The sequence below is a fragment of the Phlebotomus papatasi genome, chromosome 3 (genome assembly GCF_024763615.1).
Source record: "Phlebotomus papatasi isolate M1 chromosome 3, Ppap_2.1, whole genome shotgun sequence".
NCBI classification, from domain to species: Eukaryota; Metazoa; Arthropoda; class Insecta; order Diptera; family Psychodidae; genus Phlebotomus; species Phlebotomus papatasi.
Genome location: NC_077224.1, coordinates 31399472 through 31416642, shown reverse-complemented (window position 1 = coordinate 31416642; position 17171 = coordinate 31399472). Strand labels below are relative to the sequence as shown.

General features: G+C 33.7%; 1 long non-coding RNA gene across 3 annotated transcripts; it reads right to left on the bottom strand.

Annotated features, from left to right (window-relative positions):
• Positions 1-3629: 3629 nt before the first annotated feature.
• Positions 3630-9430, bottom strand: LOC129805298 (uncharacterized). Of its 3 annotated transcripts, XR_008752079.1 has the most exons (4): positions 9284-9430; positions 8392-8451; positions 4872-5012; positions 3630-4790 (listed from the first exon to the last, which is right to left on the bottom strand). It is a non-coding gene; the product is annotated as an uncharacterized LOC129805298 (long non-coding RNA). The 3 variants fall into 3 exon arrangements; XR_008752081.1 differs by lacking the exons at positions 8392-8451; positions 9284-9430 and adding an exon at positions 8103-8372; XR_008752080.1 differs by lacking the exons at positions 8392-8451; positions 9284-9430 and adding an exon at positions 5107-5977.
• Between the last annotated feature and the right edge of the window lie 7741 nt (positions 9431-17171).

The following is a 17171-nucleotide window of genomic DNA, read 5'->3' as shown; positions in this document are numbered from 1 at the left end:
TTATACTATACTATGTATGTCATTCCTTTCTCGCCTTTTCTTAGCATCTTTTAGTGCAGTTAGCATATCTTGATTGTGCTATAAAATTCAAAAAAATATATTTATATTTATCATTTCTATATTCTAATCAATTTTTTTAAATTCAATTCTTCACGTTAAATATGGCCAAGTTGGGGAGACCGGGCTACAATTAGCCACGAAGAATTATCCATTCGATTTTTCTAACTTCCCTTAAAATATACATTCAGCAAAGTATTATTTTTTTAATGAAAGTAGGAACACATCCATATATTTCAAGAAATATTTATAAGTCTGAGCCTGTCATCCTGAAGCATTTTTATAAAATGGATATAAAACTGTAATTTTGATGTTACAGTTTCTGGGCCAGTATTTGGTCTTCTGAGTTGCTAGTCTAGCTATTGTAGTTTGACCTTGTTTCTGGTTTATTAAAGTTAATTAAGAAATATTTTTTAGTTGAATAATAATTATCTACTTCTCTATGTAAGATGATAAACACTGAAACATCCCTCGGGGCAGATATAGTCAGTCTTCAGTGGAAGGCTTAAACTACCAATAATTTTCCACTAATACATGGATAATTGTTAGATAAAAAAATACTATCGATATTCCTAACCATATTGCCATTTAAATGTGCGATTTGCGAAATAGATTTTTTTCAGAATATTTATATCAATTTTGACTCAATTACAAAAATTGCATAAAAAAGTCGCCTAAAGCCTTTTCAGTTAGGTTTAAGTGACATATTTAAGATTACTGGGCTTTAGTGTATCAAGACAAATAATATTTGGTATGTCCAGTTTCAAATTTCGTCTTAAAAACTGACGACAATTAGTGCACCAAAATTGGCTATATCTACCCCGGCCGGGGCACATTTAGCCAATATGTCATACTTTTTTCATTATTCTCCTTAGCAAAATTCAGAGATTTGAACTACACTGTTTCATACAGCCAATATCCTAATGATACTTATGAAACATATAAACATTAGACAAACCCAAACATTTTACTGCTTGAACTCAAAGAGAGAGCAGTTATATAATCGACTTTTATATACTTCCGGTTTTGAGTGATCCCCAATAAAAAACGATATCTCTAGACGTTTTTTTCTTTTCCCCCCACCTCCCACCACCATCCCTCCAAAATCATGTTTTTTTTGTTTTTCTTGAAAACGGCTCTTACGATTTCCATTATTTTTGGATATGTTTTAGAGATGGTCCAAGCAAACATTTCGCCCAAACATACCTATGACCTAAAAAAAATCGCTATCCTGAATTTTAAAAGGAAAATTTTTTTACTACTTTGAGGGTCTATTTTTCAACAGATTTGGTTAAATTGGGATTTTTTGGAAACATCCTGAAATTTCTAACCCGATTGCATTGATCGCAACTTACTTTACGAAAATAATAAAGCATTCAAAGATATAAGTATTTTTTCAGACATCGTAGAAAATATTTGAAAGCAAGTGATAATTTTTTCGTGTATATGAGCAGAAGAACGGGAAAGTGATCCCAAAACGACAAAATCGGACAAATGGCATAATCACAACGCACAGACTGGGCTTTTCTACGTGGTCATTGCTTTTTTACGCCTTCATTGCTTTTCTACACGTGGAAAAAATAATCAAAAAATTGCGACACCAAACTTATTTTTACACTAATTTGATATTTTTACGTCTTATGAGACAATATTCTTTGATAAGAAAATGATATATTAGTAAAATTTTCCGATTATAAGTACCTTGAGAAAAAAGCAAAGAGCAATTGACCGGTCAATTGCTTTTTGCTCTTAATTTGAATTTTTATATTTGGCAAATTTTACTAATAAATCATTTTCTTTTTAAGAAATAATGTCTCAGAGAACGGAAAAACATCAAATTGGTGCAAAAATTGGTTTAGTGCCGCAATTTTTTGAATATTTTTTCCACGTGTAAAAAAGCAATGAAGGCGTGAAAAAGCAATGGCCATGTAGAAAAGCCCAGTCTGTTCGCTGTGAATCTGAGCAAAAAAATATTTGGACGAAATATAGATATAAACATCCTCTACAATTATACTGAAATAATCATCAAAATCGGTGGAGCAAGAGTCGAGATAATTGAGTTTATGTAATATGAAAATTAGTTTGCCAACTGCACAAATATAGTGAAGTACAAATGTTTTAAAATTGTAGCGCTGTGAGAGACAATTTTAAAATGAAGGCGGTGAGATCTCTGACTCGACTCTGAGTTCGAGTCCCGTCCGGTGCAAGCAACTGAATATCTAGAAAAAAAGACATTTTTCACTGTGATAAAACGAAATAAAATGCACTGCCTCTGCTCAAAAACCTTGAGGAGCACGGAAGAAGCATTCACTACGGAGAAGGCGTTGCTGGGCGATCTACGATCAGAAGATTCTTCCAACACGAGGCAAATTCTAATGATTACATTGTAATACCAAATAAAGTGTCTCGCGATACGATTAATAATAACTGATAAATAATTTCTATCAGAAAATCACTTGTATTACTCCTAAGATATTTTGGATGACCTTTTGAGTAATATATATGAATCGGGTTACATCGGTAAACGATAAACGTTACAAAAGTGCTTTTGAGGTAAACTTAAGAATTTGCCCAGTAGGAAAAACTGTGCGAAATTCTAAAACTTTTGAAGATTGCTTTTTTCTATATGAATTAAACAAATTAAAGAACTTTATTTATTAATATTAGTTAATGATGCGAAAGCGCTTTTAAGGTATAACACCCAAGTCATGAGTTCACGCATTTCGCCTGGGACGCTTTGCTACCCCTTTTGAGAATTATTAGTATTAAATATTTAAATTGAAGTTCATATGAATCAGTTGATTTTATATTTTTTCCCTGGCACTCTCATGACCATGTCACATATAAGATTAATATTAAGATTAATACTTTCTGAACTGCGAGAATGGCAAAAAAAAGATAGCAATTGTTTTATCTTGCTTCTCTCTCACATTTCCCCTCTGCGTACGAAGTTGGCAGCACTACATAGCTCGAAAACTGACCGAATCACAGTTGGCATGCATGGAAAATTGCTCGAATTGCCTGTAATACGATTAGGAAAGCAATTAATACGAACAGTAATATCTTACTCATCGTATTACTCCAGTAGAGTGTACTCTTTCTTACACACGTAATTTTCCCTTTAAAATTTTGCATACTATATACCTCTCTCTCCGGCTTTTCTTAATATTAATATTAATCTTATATGTTGACCATGTCACATATAAGATTAATATTAAGATTAATACTTTCTGAACTGCGAGAATGCCAAAAAAAGATAGCAAGTGTTTTATCATGCCTCTCTCTCGCGCTTCGCTCGAAAACTGACCGAATCACAGTTGGCATGCATGGAAAATTGCTCGAATTGCCTGTAATACGATTAGGAAAGCAATTAATACGAACAGTAATATCTTACTCATCGTATTACTCCAGTAGAGTGTACTCTTTCTTACACACGTAATTTTCCCTTTAAAATTTTGCATACTATATACCTCTCTTTCCGGCTTTTCTTAATATTAATATTAATCTTATATGTGACACCGCGGTGTGACAACGCGGTCAGAAGAATACTAAAAATAATTTCACTGAATTCCGAAAATATTTTTTTTAATTATTTTTGAAGAAATATTATTCCTCCATTGCAATTTCCATTGTATAAATAATTAATTTATAAATATTTATCAAATTGTCGATTTTTTTTAGAATTAAGAACCTGTGGCAACTTATAACGAAATAAGTTTATAACACAAATAAGTTTATTAAAATATAAGCAGTATTGTTGGATTCATATATCTTACATTTTTCAAATATGCAAACTTCTTTTGAAACTTGAAGAAAAAATGATATTAAAAATATTTTAAAATCGCTAGACTTACATAAAGTTATTTATAAAATCGTGGCGAACAAAAACCATGAAACAGTGTAAGTAAACATATTGCTAAATTATCAATTTATTTACTAATATTTGTTCTGTTAAAAAATGCCAAATATAATTATCATGTGCAATGAAAAACAATAAAATCTAACATTTCTATCCAGTACGTATATATCCTAAAATATCATATATCATATCATAAAATATCATATTATTTGTATATATATAATCAAACTTATAATTACCGTTTTGACCTTTGTATTATTTATATAAATATAATGTATAATCTGCCCTTATTCCACTTTAATTACACTGTTTTTGAAATGAGAAAGTGTCTAAAAAATGATGGAGTGTACTTTCTATCATTTTTCTCGAAATAGAACCCATTTATATAATAAGCTCATGGTTTAGTACATAAAGCTCTACTGGTTTGATATTGAGTAGCAAATATATAACGCCGTTGTGTGAAAGTATATGGGTTTTATCAATGGAGCTGTTATCATGAAATAGATGTCTCTCAGAATGCTTTACATTTGCTCAATGGAATGTGCGCAGTACCGAAGGCGATGGCAAATACGAGACCCGCCCGAAAATCGGGCGGAGCATTGGATCCAACGATTAAGTTTATGTCCTTTTGTTCTATCAGTCGCTTTGATGCTCAGGTATACGCAAGAAAGGTGGAAGACTGCTGCTGGGGAGTCACAGTGCACCCACGCATTGCAATGGTGATCTTGAATACACAAAGCAGGACAGATTTCACAGTTGGGCTTCAATGACCAAGATGTCCTTCCTGTTTGCCAGACACCACGGGGAGGTATATCAATATTTGCCGAAAGAAATTCACCAAACCATTTCACGCTGTGATACCTCACAAGGACCGCTAAAATGCAAGACGTTCAAAGGTAGTATTAAAACTTTAAAACACTTCTAAAATCATCTTTGAGAATTGCAGGATATTTACAGAAAAGCCCATTGCTGCCACTTCTTTTCCAATTAAATGTTAACGTAGGAGGTCGATGAGTCTCTCCTTTTTTGTCCAAAGTCCAAGTTCAGCTCCTTGCTGTCAGGCTCTCTTCACTATTGTTCCCATCCAACAATCAACCTAAAAAGAAGGAAAAAAACATACAGTTTAACATCTCAATCATCTTTGCCTATTGAGCTGCAGTGACTACAGAGATCGTAGAGTTCTTATATACTTCATATAAATTGATGGGATTTTTTTTTCCTTCACAGCACAGAAACTACTCCAGCTATGTGGTGGGCTTCTGTGTGCGGGAGGTCGTTCAAAGGCACAAGCAACACACCCTTTCATCCAGCAAATTCCTCAACCATTTCCACGTGGATATTGCAGCTGTTACTCCCTATGTGCCGAGAGTTCGAAACTCTATCAAACACCCTAAATATCCGCTAAGGTAATCAAAATATTTGGCCTTCTTTTTACGGAAGTATTGAGATAAAAAGAGTCTAAGCTAATAGCACCTACAACCCATAACAAATATTTCAAACTGGGTATAGAGATTGTAGCAATTGAAATGCAGCATACAATATTGTTTAAGTTTTTTTTAATCCTTTAATCCTATGTTCATACTTAGTGCAAAGGAACATCACTAATGTACCTAGTTAAATAACGTAACTTACAAAGCGTAACTTTACTTTGAAATTATTTTTTTTTTAATTATTATTTATCTATTTATTTTGATGTACCAGTGATGCCACTACCGGTTATACCATTTTGTGAATACCATTTTGTACATCACTTTACAATATTTTATTTTGTTTACAATGTGTGAGTTAAAATTTGTTCATTTTGACGTATCAATCATTTGCAATGGGTAGAACTCGAACTCACAAATGTCACAGTCGATTGGGGCGTCACAGTCACCCCATTGAAAAGCTGAACGATTTTACCAATTTCACCACGGACCCATTTTTTTGTTTAAATTAATTTCTAGTCAATTTTACGTTCACATTATGCTGCGTTACGTTTACGTTCATATTAATATAAAAATTGTTATTATTATTTACTAAATTATTTTCTCTATTGGACAGCGGTGTTAAAATAGTCCTTAAAAGGTTACCCAAGCAGCAATTTTTTCTTAAAATAGTCTTGTAGAATTCCCTAAGTGAGGCACTATAGAACCAAAAATCTATTTATTTACTTATAACGCTCTTGCTTCCATCACTGAGATTACTTTAAGTAAAGTGGCGCACTCTTAAGGATCTTAAGAGCTGCTATAGGAATTTCAACAGAAAATTTTCACTTTAAGTCTTTTAAAAGTGCACTAAAAGACTTGTCTAATACTTGGTTCTATAAGGCAGCTATTTTGCTCCTTGGGTATTTATTATTAATTGGATCGAGATACTTTATTTCTATTACAATGTGAACTTATAACAACATGCTCGTGTTGGAAGAATCTGCTGATCGTAGATCAGCCAAGCAATGCCTTCCTCGTAGTGTAGATGCTTCTTCCGTGCTCCCGGAGCTTTTTTTCTAGACATTCGGATCTTTGCACCAGGCGGGATTCAAACTCACAACACTGTGAGTCAAGCCGGGGGTCAATCCGCTGAAGAGCCATCGGTCTTGCCTATTGCGCCACTGAGATTCCCCTTAAAAGGCTAAAAAACTGTAGTTATTTCTCAATGAGTAATGTGTGTTTGAGTTTATCTAAAAGAGATTTTAAAATATCTGTTTCTAAAAGTATTGAGCTGGAAACTAAATTGCATTAGGTACAATAAGATAATTTGGAATCGTTTTTAAATTAGAATTATAAGATCTCCTCATAGTTTTAGATGGGTAAAATAAAAAAAAAGCAAAAAGATGTACTCTTTAGCACAAGAATTCAAAAGTACTCAGTCTGAACCTCGGAATATTTAGCCTGCAAAATTTGGCAGTAAAGGATTAGGTTAAGGAAATTTATGCAAAGAATCTCTAAATCGATGATCTTAAGTTGTCAGTGTATCACAGTTTGAGGTAAATCTTTACTACGAAATTTTACAGATCAAATATTCTCGAACATTAGCCTTAATTCTATTTCGGTTCTAATGCTTTTTCTCTTGACACATATGAAACAGTGAGGAAATCACAAAATTCTAAATAAAATAATTCTTGAAGTTTTTCTTTTCAAGTTTGGGTCGTTACAAAACTTACAAATGGGTACTGTTTAAGAGAAATGACACCTAAAGTTCTTATCAGGTGTCACAAGGTTTATCAGAAATATTAACGTCAAATGTGAATTTCATACATTTTGATTATAATATTACACTGAGCAGTTTTTTGTCTTATCCTCAGATACAGTGGGTCCCATAATGAAGTTTACACTGCTCTCACAAAAACATTTTGTTAAAATAAACATGTTTAAAAATTTATTTTTGAAAAAATTATTTTTGGATCATGTACTTTATTTATTTTAGATTTGAAATTTGCGTTTCAAATGAAGTTTACACTTATGAAATGTGGAAAAGTAAACGCAGTTTAACTTCGCGTAAACATATCTTCCTTTTGAGGTTATGTTATTGATGTGTTCTGATTGGAACCTATTTTTCTGCAATTTTACTTGTAAGAACCCACACAAAAAAACTTTTATTTGCATATCATTTTCTAGATTTATGTGTTACGTTGTACTTAAACCATTCCTTACCATGGTATTATACATCATACGCAAATTGAGTGATTTTAGATAATTTATTCCAGGGCAATTGATATTCGAATTTATGTTGGGAATGGAATTTTAGTTACTTTAGTCCTTCAATAACTTGGAAAAAATAGCCCGACAGAGATGGGAATGCATTTTGTTGTTCTTTTCTCGCTTCACGTAAAGTCATGCAAAAATTTTGCTCAAAATGGCGGACGGAAAATTCGACATCCCGTCGAATTTGTTAAAATTGGCCTTCATCCTCTTTCCTGATTTGAATTCTGGTTGCCAATGTGTTTTCTTGGATAGTTCCTCTATCGAAATCAATAGAGTTTGTAATGAATTAATGTACAGAATTTAAATTCAGCGACCGTTAAGATGCATGTTTGAGAGAGGCTCCCCGCGCCTCCATAATAGATTTTTTTTTTTTCTTTTCAAAAAATTCATCTATTAATCTGTAGAAAACTAATCTCAAAATATGAACATTTAATCTCAAGTATTTCTAGTACATTGACTGAATGGGTTAATGTGGTTAGGATGGCTAGTAATAAGAGGCTCACGTTCGAGGAGAGGAGGGACATCATTAACAGATACTGCCAAGGAGAATCCGTCCTAAAAGAAGAGGATTTCTGGAAATAAATCCTCTGGACCGATGAATCCTTCATCAGAATGACTTACACACATGGTCGTATTTATGTATGGCGACGAAAGCATGAATTGTTGTCATATAAGTGCACCAAACCGACTGTTAAGTCGATGGGACAGGGTGTTATGGTGTGGGGATGCATGACTGCGAATTCTGTGGGTAAACTTGTCCAACTGGAAGGCAAGGTTAACTCAAAAATTTACCAGAAGTTGCTGGGTCATCATTCCTGAGGGCCGCCGACTGAATGGTGAAGATTTTCAAATCTAAAAGATAAATAAAAAGTACATGATCCAAAAAGAAATTTTTCAAAAAGAAATTTTTAAACATGTTTATTTCAATAAAATGTTTTTGAGAGGGCAGTGTAAACTTCATTATGAGATCCACTGTATGTATAAGCAGTAAGTTAAAAAATTCGCAAGCCTAGAAAGTCCGATACTTTCTTTGTTCTTTAATAAGCAGATCATCAAAATTATCTTTGAATATACGTATTTTAGGAGTATAATAAATTTTTAGCGATTGGGTGGGCAAATTCCAATAACGCTCAGTAACATTTAGTAAGGACGCACAATACTCTGTAAATTCGATCTGTCCTTTTAATAATAAATTTTTGGTTTAATACTATGATATACATTCCTTATAATGCTATTAAAGATATTATTTTAGGGAGTATTGATTTTAATATTAAATTACAGTTCAATTAACACATTCTACAATATGTTGTTCAAGGTCCTGCCATAGTACAGAAATAGGTAATGCTTTTACGGGTCTCAACCAAAAAGGTGATTTCACAGCAGCAGAAAAAGGTGACATAAAAATCTCCGAGAGGATCTGTCCAAGGCACAGCATAACAAGGCAAAAAAAGCCTTAGAGGTCGAAGTTAGTATTAGTTTGACCAAAAAGGCGTTGCTGAGGCGCACAGCAAGGTGCCTTCAAAAGGTACGATAAGTATTCAAATGGATAATTGTCATGAAAAATGTGTGCCCAACTTTGATTTTACCGGCTTGTATTGTGTCCATCCCTCACAGTCTGAGGGAGGATACGCTGAAAAAAAAATTCAGTACATTGTCAGACAAACTTGAAACTTTATTAACAAACCTCCTCAACAGGAAATCTCTTCGCAGTGTGCAATCCTTCCATAGGCTTAGTGTTCTGGTATTATGGGCCCATGACAAAGTGAATTCATTCACGGATTAGGCACATGTCAAACATCCAACAAATATCTCTATTGTGGAATGGAAAATCTCTTAAACGAAACACTATAAATTTTCATTTCAATGCAAGGTACAATTATGGTGTGAAAGAGCTATTGTTAATAATTGAATTTAAGATAATTTCATAATGAGACTAATTTTGATTATATATATAGTAATTCCTTTATATTTTATTGTGTTTATTTTGTAAATTAAAAATATAAACAAATTGTATTAGATGTAAAGGTTTAAAGTGCGAAAAAATAAGTGATACTAATGATACGATCATCTATTTGAAAACCGAGTGTACAAATTGATGATAAACAAATAAACAGAAAAGTAATAACTGTATTGGTAGAGTTAAAAAAAAACAAGAATTCAAATTAGAAGTATAAACTTTTGGCAGAATTTATAGTTTTTTTTTGTTATTATGCGTAATAGAAATAAGACTTCAAGCAATAAGGCAATATATAACTATATGTTATGATACTTTATCTTTATGGCATAGGAAAAGAAAACTCGTCTTTCCATCCATAAATCAAACAAATTGCTCGTGAAGCATGACATTGAAGATGAAGTATAAAATACTTGTAGACCTGTCATTACTTTGTCCTTAAGGATTTTTCACACACCATTTTGACCCTTCATCTCCCGAGGAGTTTCTTAATTCCTAAGGCATGCTTTCTAGACACAATGTCCGTCTTTTGTAGTAGCTTTAAATTTCATACAATTTGCATAAATGAAACAATCATTGGACATAATACCTTATTATTACTGCTATCAAAAGCTCACAAGTCAGCGTTTTGTAATGCTACCCCGCGAGCAAATCAGAGTTGTCATTAAGACGGGTAATTTTCCTGATGAAAACAACGTGGGAAAAATATTTAAAAAACCTATGAAAAAGGGTGACAAAGCGTCCGAGGCTTTGCGAGCTGCTCGAACTCCCGAGAATGAGCTCTGCCTCATATTCTTTTTCAGAAATTTTTTGGATGAATATAAGATTAGTGTCGTTTTAAATTTGTTTACAAATCATCATAAAATCAACTTGAAGTTAAAAATTGTTTAAGAAAACTGTACTTAAAAAAATAACATTATATTTAGTTCATTGACCTCTAAAATAGTTTTAAGAATAATAAAATTGATTTTCGAACAAAAATTACTTATCGGTTTATAACCGGTTCATAACCGGTGCACAACCGATTTGAACTGATTTATAAATCACTCAGAATATTTCCAAAAAATACACCTCAGAAGTAATTTAATTTAGTTTCGTATAAAAGTTAGCTATCGATTATGAATCGGGTCATTATCGGTTCATTATCGGTTCATAACCGATTGGAACCGGCTCAGTATTATAGGAAATTCCAATACCTCACCAACGAGCCCAAACATGACTCCATTCGCTTGATAAATGCGCTCTCTAGTGTCTTTTTAACCTTTGACATTGAAAACCCGTTATTAGGAATGATTGAACGGTATTTTTGCACATGGTCAAATGTCCGCCTGGGTAATCTCTAAAACATATCCAAAAATGAAAAAATCGCACGATGCGTTTTCGAGCAATCCCAAAAAAGAATGGTTTTGGAGGGGAAAAGGTGGGGGGCGGTTAATCCTTATGTCGACTTATGGGGGTCCCCCGAAGGTCTCAAGTCGCTATCTTTCACAGTTTGGCCTCTAGAGTTGGCGACAGCCGGACGGTCAGGCGGACAAACGGACAGGGTGATGACATTTCTCAGAAATCGTCTGAAACGTGCAGATTTGTTGACAAGAGTGGTCTCCGGGGGATGGAAGGTGGCAATTTATCTCTGTTGGGGTAAAAAAATAGAGGGATCATCTACTGCTCTCTGCATGGAGTTCGTTGTGTTTTTGGAGGGGATAGAAGGGGAAAGGGGTAATTTGGGGATGCTAGTTCATGAGAGAACGTTGACTTGTGAGGAGGAGGGGGGGTTCACTGAAGACCGGAAGTTAGTATCTATCACCCTTTGACAGCCAGGATGGTGAGAAGTTGAACACAATTTGGATTGTGGAAAAACAAATGTTATATTCATATGTTTTCCTTTGTTAAATATATGAATTATCTTATTATAACACAAATTTTCAAATAGATAATTTATGCTGTGAATTTGTTATGAGCAAATTCTTTTTGCAATTTTTTTGTCACTTCAAGATTTTTTAAATTGAACAGTCAATTTAAGGAAGTGAGGGTCAAAAATTAAGGAGTTGAGGGGTCTGAAAATATAATTTTTTCTGACTTTTTATTTAGAGCAAAACGTAAAAAAGGTCGTAGGAAAAAGTTAGATTTAAATCTTCCTTAAAGGGTTAAAGCAAAAAGCACGAACTGAAAAAAACTACATGTGATATAGCAAGGAATTGAGATAAACCCAAACAAACTATTAAAAGCGGAAAAAGTCTCACTTTGTAAAAGTAAATATACCTCAAAATTCATATTCATTTTTATTATTCTGTGTGTTTAATTTAAAAACCATGTATTTAACATAGTTTTTCTAATAAAGAAGAGTTGATTTTTTTCTTTAGGAACAGTATTTTTTGCTAAAAACCTAAAAAAAAACTGCTTTGAAGGCACAAAAAATTAATCTTCAAAATTTGAAGAAGCTTTTTTTTAATATCCAGTGTAAATTAAAAGTTCAACTATCAAACACTTTTTTGTCGGTTTCCTTAATTTTTTGCTTAAGATCTAGAAGGTGAATTTTACAAAAAAAAATCCAGAAGAATTCTACGCCAATATTAGTAATTTTTTTTTGTTTTGCCTTCGTTTGACTACAATATCCAATTTAAGAATTCAATGTGCTTCATTAAGTTATCCTCAATTAAATTACAATAAATTCTGTATTAAAATATTTTTACAATCAAAATTATGTTATAGTAATTTATTACACACTAAATTACTTTAATTGCTGTGTCTGGTCAATTATATCTTTAGTTTTTGCTCATTTTTTTGATAATGCCTCTTAAAAATTAATTTGTCGCTGTTGGTGTATATATATATATATCTTTTCAGTCTCACTCGACCATTAAATTTATGAGATTAAATAAAAACAACAAAACACACTCATTGGCTTTTATACATATATGTTCTTCTCTGCATTTATACACACAGAAGTGTCGAAGTGATAATGATTAGTAAGTCAATCGAGATATTCATGTTTAAAATCCCATTACCATATACTTAATATGCTTTTCAACACATTTCAGTAAGGCGACAAAAAAAGAGAAAGAGAGAGAATTGTATAAATAAACTATCGACTCTAGTGGCTGTGTAAAAAGTGGCATTATGTGGAGAAACCAATCAAAATATTACCAATTTCATTATAGATGGATCGTATTGCATGGCGTAGAAAAAGCTCCATTTATTTATGGAATATTGTTATGGTAATATGAAGTGCCAGTTTGATGCTTTTATAATTTTATTGTGTCCGTGATTTTTTTTATAGCTGTTGGTGTGAGAGACTCCTTTGGTCATGAATTTGACTGCTGTCGGCTCTCCTTTGTCCAGTAGTTTTGAATTCTGTTCTTCTCACCGACGACGAAGAAAAAATTCCCGTAAAACTTTGTCTGTGGCACGGTGCGTCTTGCCCGCGAAACTTGTTCGACGGTCTGAAAAATTAAATGGCATTTTATTGTTATATTCTACATGTTATTATAACTGTCTCAACAGACTTGTTCAAAAAAAAATTTAATTACTTTTTTTCTTCCACAAAAATGCATACTAAACCCATCCGTGAGGTCATCAAATATCCTCATCTACGAATAATGGCCCAGCGTTCCCATCCATTTCTGAAAAATTGGATAAATACGTAGTGAGAAATCACACACTAAATTAATTTGCATTTCTTGTATTTATGGAGAAAGTGAAACCTATTTAAATGAAAACATAATTGCTCAATAATTTTACTAGGAAAATTCTAAAGTTATGTATTACATATTCTTATAAAATCATCAATACTGATTGATAATTCACCTCTGAAACTATAAATAATGAAAAAGGGTGCTAAAGTATTCCAATTTTACGGAATGCTCAAAGTAGTTAATTAGATGCTACTTCAAAAAGGGACAGATAATCCTAACCGGCTTACGTAGGTGAGATTCTTAATGTGAGCTAACTCGGACAGTATGAAAATTCGATTTAGAGCTGAAGTTCTGGGACGCCATTCAATTATCTTGAATCCAGTTCGTGAAATTATACAAATTTTGTATTTAAACCAAAATATCAAGGATTTGGATGGACCGACAGAAAAATAATATATGTCTGAAAGATCAAAATGTCCTCTATAATTTTGCCTTAGAACTAGATGTCATCGATTAATCAGAAGCCGAGATAATCGACGTTGTTTGTTTCTCAACTCGATTTTTCGACCAGAGCGCCCCAAGTATTCATTTGGTGAACTTCAACTATATCAAAGAATTGTTGTATTAGGTGAGATTCTTAACAATCTCACCTACTATAATCCTAACAAAATTTCATGTCGTCCGATCGACCTCAAACTTGGCCAAAATGTGTTTCAGCACTTCCTGATCACGAATATATATGTGGCTATTTTACGTTCCCGGCCGGCCGGCCGGCCGCTCTTTGGAGCTTAATAGCTCCTAAACTAAAAAAGATATCGACTTGCGGTTTTCGGCAAAGGTTATATATCGGGTGAAAATTGCATCTTGGTGCATAGACCCCCCACCCCCCACCCCTCCTTCCGCCATTTTGAAGACCCCCCTTTTTTTGTTTTCTAAATAGCTCCGCCCCTATGGCATTCAGCGGACTCAAATTTTAGTATGTTATAGCTGGGCCTTAGAGCTTTCCATCAATACCAAACTTAAGGTCCCCCGACCCCCCTGACCCGAGCTATAAGGGTCCAAAAAAAATTTCTTAAAATGGCCATAACTCCGGTTCTAATTGTCAGAATTTAAAAAGTGAGGGCTTTTTGGAAAGCTCTCGTGAAATGCCACTTCCCCTTCTAACATCGCAAGTTCATAAAACCACCGCTAGGGGCGCTTTTTTTAAAAAGAAAATTTTTAAATCTTAAAAGTTAAATAACTCAAAAATTCCATTGTGCATCGGGCTGAAAATTTAGTATGTTGTAGCCGTTGATTATACCTATCAAACAAAAAAAACCTTAAGTCGATCCATAACCCCTGACCCGAGCTATAAGGGGTCAAAGTTCGAACATTGACCGGCCTCTATCTCCGGTTCTAATTAACATAGCGACCTAAATTTTACCTTTTTGGTTTCGTCTCGATGAGCACTTTCAGATGGAAGTTCAAAAAGTCACCACAGGTGGCGCTGTGATAGCGTCAAAATTCATCGAAATTCAAAGTCACTTTTCTCAAAAACGGCATTGTGCAAGTTAATGAAATTTTAGTATGTTGTAGTCCAGTCTAGGACGTTTCCAAAATGGTGCGTATGCGCGCTGTGGTTAAAACAGAACCGGAGATATGAGGGGTCAAAGTTCACAAAATTAAAAAAATCATATCTCCGGTTCTATGTGACCGATTTTGATGAGTGAGGGCTTAAACGAAAGATCTCACCAAATGCTACAACTTTCTAGAATATTTGAACTTCGTGGGACCAACACCAGGGGCGCCACAGTCGAAAAACCAATTTCAATATCACATAACCTCAATTATCTCGACTGTCGCTGAACCGATTTTGATGATTACTTCGGCATAATTGTAGAGGACATTTGTCTCTACATTTCGTCCATACATCATTTTCCACTCAGACTACGCTATCACTCATATTTTGCCGTTTAATTGTGAAAAAATTGATTTTTCCCATAATAACGCTTTGAAATAACTCAGATGCCAATTTGACTACCTCTACTCCACCAAGACACTTAAAATAGGGTTTTAAATGGAAAGTCCCACAAAATACAACAATTCTTTGAAATAGTTGAAGCTCAACAAATGACTACTTGGGGCACTCTGGATGAAAAAACGAGTTAAGAAACAAAAAACCTCGCTTATCTTGGCTTCTGAGTAATCGATGAGATCATGTTCTATAGGAAAATTATAGAGAACATTCTGGTCTACATTTCATCCATATATCACTTTTCTATCAGTTCATCCAAATCCTTGATATTTTGGTTTAAATACAAAATTTGTATAATTTCACGAATTTGATTCAAGATAACTGAATGGCGTCTCCCAACTTCAGCTCTAAATCGAATTTGCATGCACTCCGAGTTAGCTCACGTTAAGAATCTCACCTACATAAGCCGGTTAGGATTATCTGTCCCTTTTGTGAGACTTTCCATTTGTGAGACTTCCAAGTCCATTATGAGACATAAACGACAAAATCGGACAGATTTAATTATCTTATCGAAAAATAATGTATGGACGAAATATAGACATAAATATCCTCTACAATTATGTCAAAGTAATCATCAAAATCGGTTCAGCAACAGTCGAGATAATTGAGGTTATGTGATATTGAAATTGGTTTTTCGACTGTGGCGCCCGTGGTGTTGATTCCACGTAGTGCTAATATTCTAGAAAGTTGTAGAATTTTATGAGATCTTTCGTTCGAGCCCTCACTCATCAAAATCGATCAAATAGAACCGGAGATATGATTTTTTGAATTTCGTGAACTTTGATCCCTCATATCTCCGGTTATATTTTAACCACAGCGCACTTATGCCCCTTTTTGAAAACACCCTAGACTAAACTACAACATTCTAAAATTTTATTAACTTGCACAAAGGAATTTTTGAGAAAAATGAGTTTGAATTTTGACGCTAAAACAAAAAAAGGGTATTCAAAATGGCGGTTGGAGGGGTGGAGGGTGGGGGGTTATTGCGCCAAGTTGCAATTTTTACACGATATATAACCTTTGCCGAAAATCGCAAGTCGATATCTCTTTTAGTTTAGGAGCTATTAAGCTCCACCAAAGAGCGGCCGGACGGACGGACGGACAGACGGGTACGGTTTTTAGCCATCCATATATTCATGATCAGGAAGTGGCCAAACACATTCTGACAAAGTTTGGGGCCGATCGGAGGACATGAGATTTTGTTAGGATTATAGTAGATGAGATTGTTAAGAATTTCACCTAATATTATTTACCAATTCATAACCAATTTGAATCAGTTTATAGTGGACTTAAAAATTGCTTTAATATAGAATAACTGTAACACGATTGAATTTTCGTACAAACATTAATTATTCCTTTGTAACTAATTTTGCAACCTGTTCAAGATTCAAATTTTCCAGAGGTTTAAAGTTTAAAGAATCCCTACTTACCAAAATCGGTTTAAAATTACTCTTTCTGGATTTGATTAATCTTTTGCCTTGAAAACCCGCGTATGGTGAAATTTGGCACCTTTGAAGTGGGGCATTGAAATTGGGCTTTTTTCTCATATTTTTTTTTAATTCAAACAGAACATTATTATGATATAATTTATTTCAACAAACAAATTGCGATTCTAAATTACATCATATAAGTCTCAATTCTCTTTAAAAAATAGGAGGGAAAAGCTAAATTTCAAAGCTGACCCAACTTCAAAAGTGCTCCTCTTCCCTTAATGCATTTACACCTTGAATTTTTGAATAAATATAATATTAAAAATTATAGTGTAGTATTTCCTAAACACAAAAACTTGGTCTTCTTGCAAGCGAGAGTTTTTGGGACATCCATTATTATATTTTTTTTTCTATTTTTTATTAGGAATCCATTTGTTTATTTTATTAGGAAGATCGGCGTGAATCTCCACCAGATGATGATGCAGCAGGCCAAACAGAGATGGCTTTGTGGCAAACGGGAAAGAGATCACCTGGAACACCGT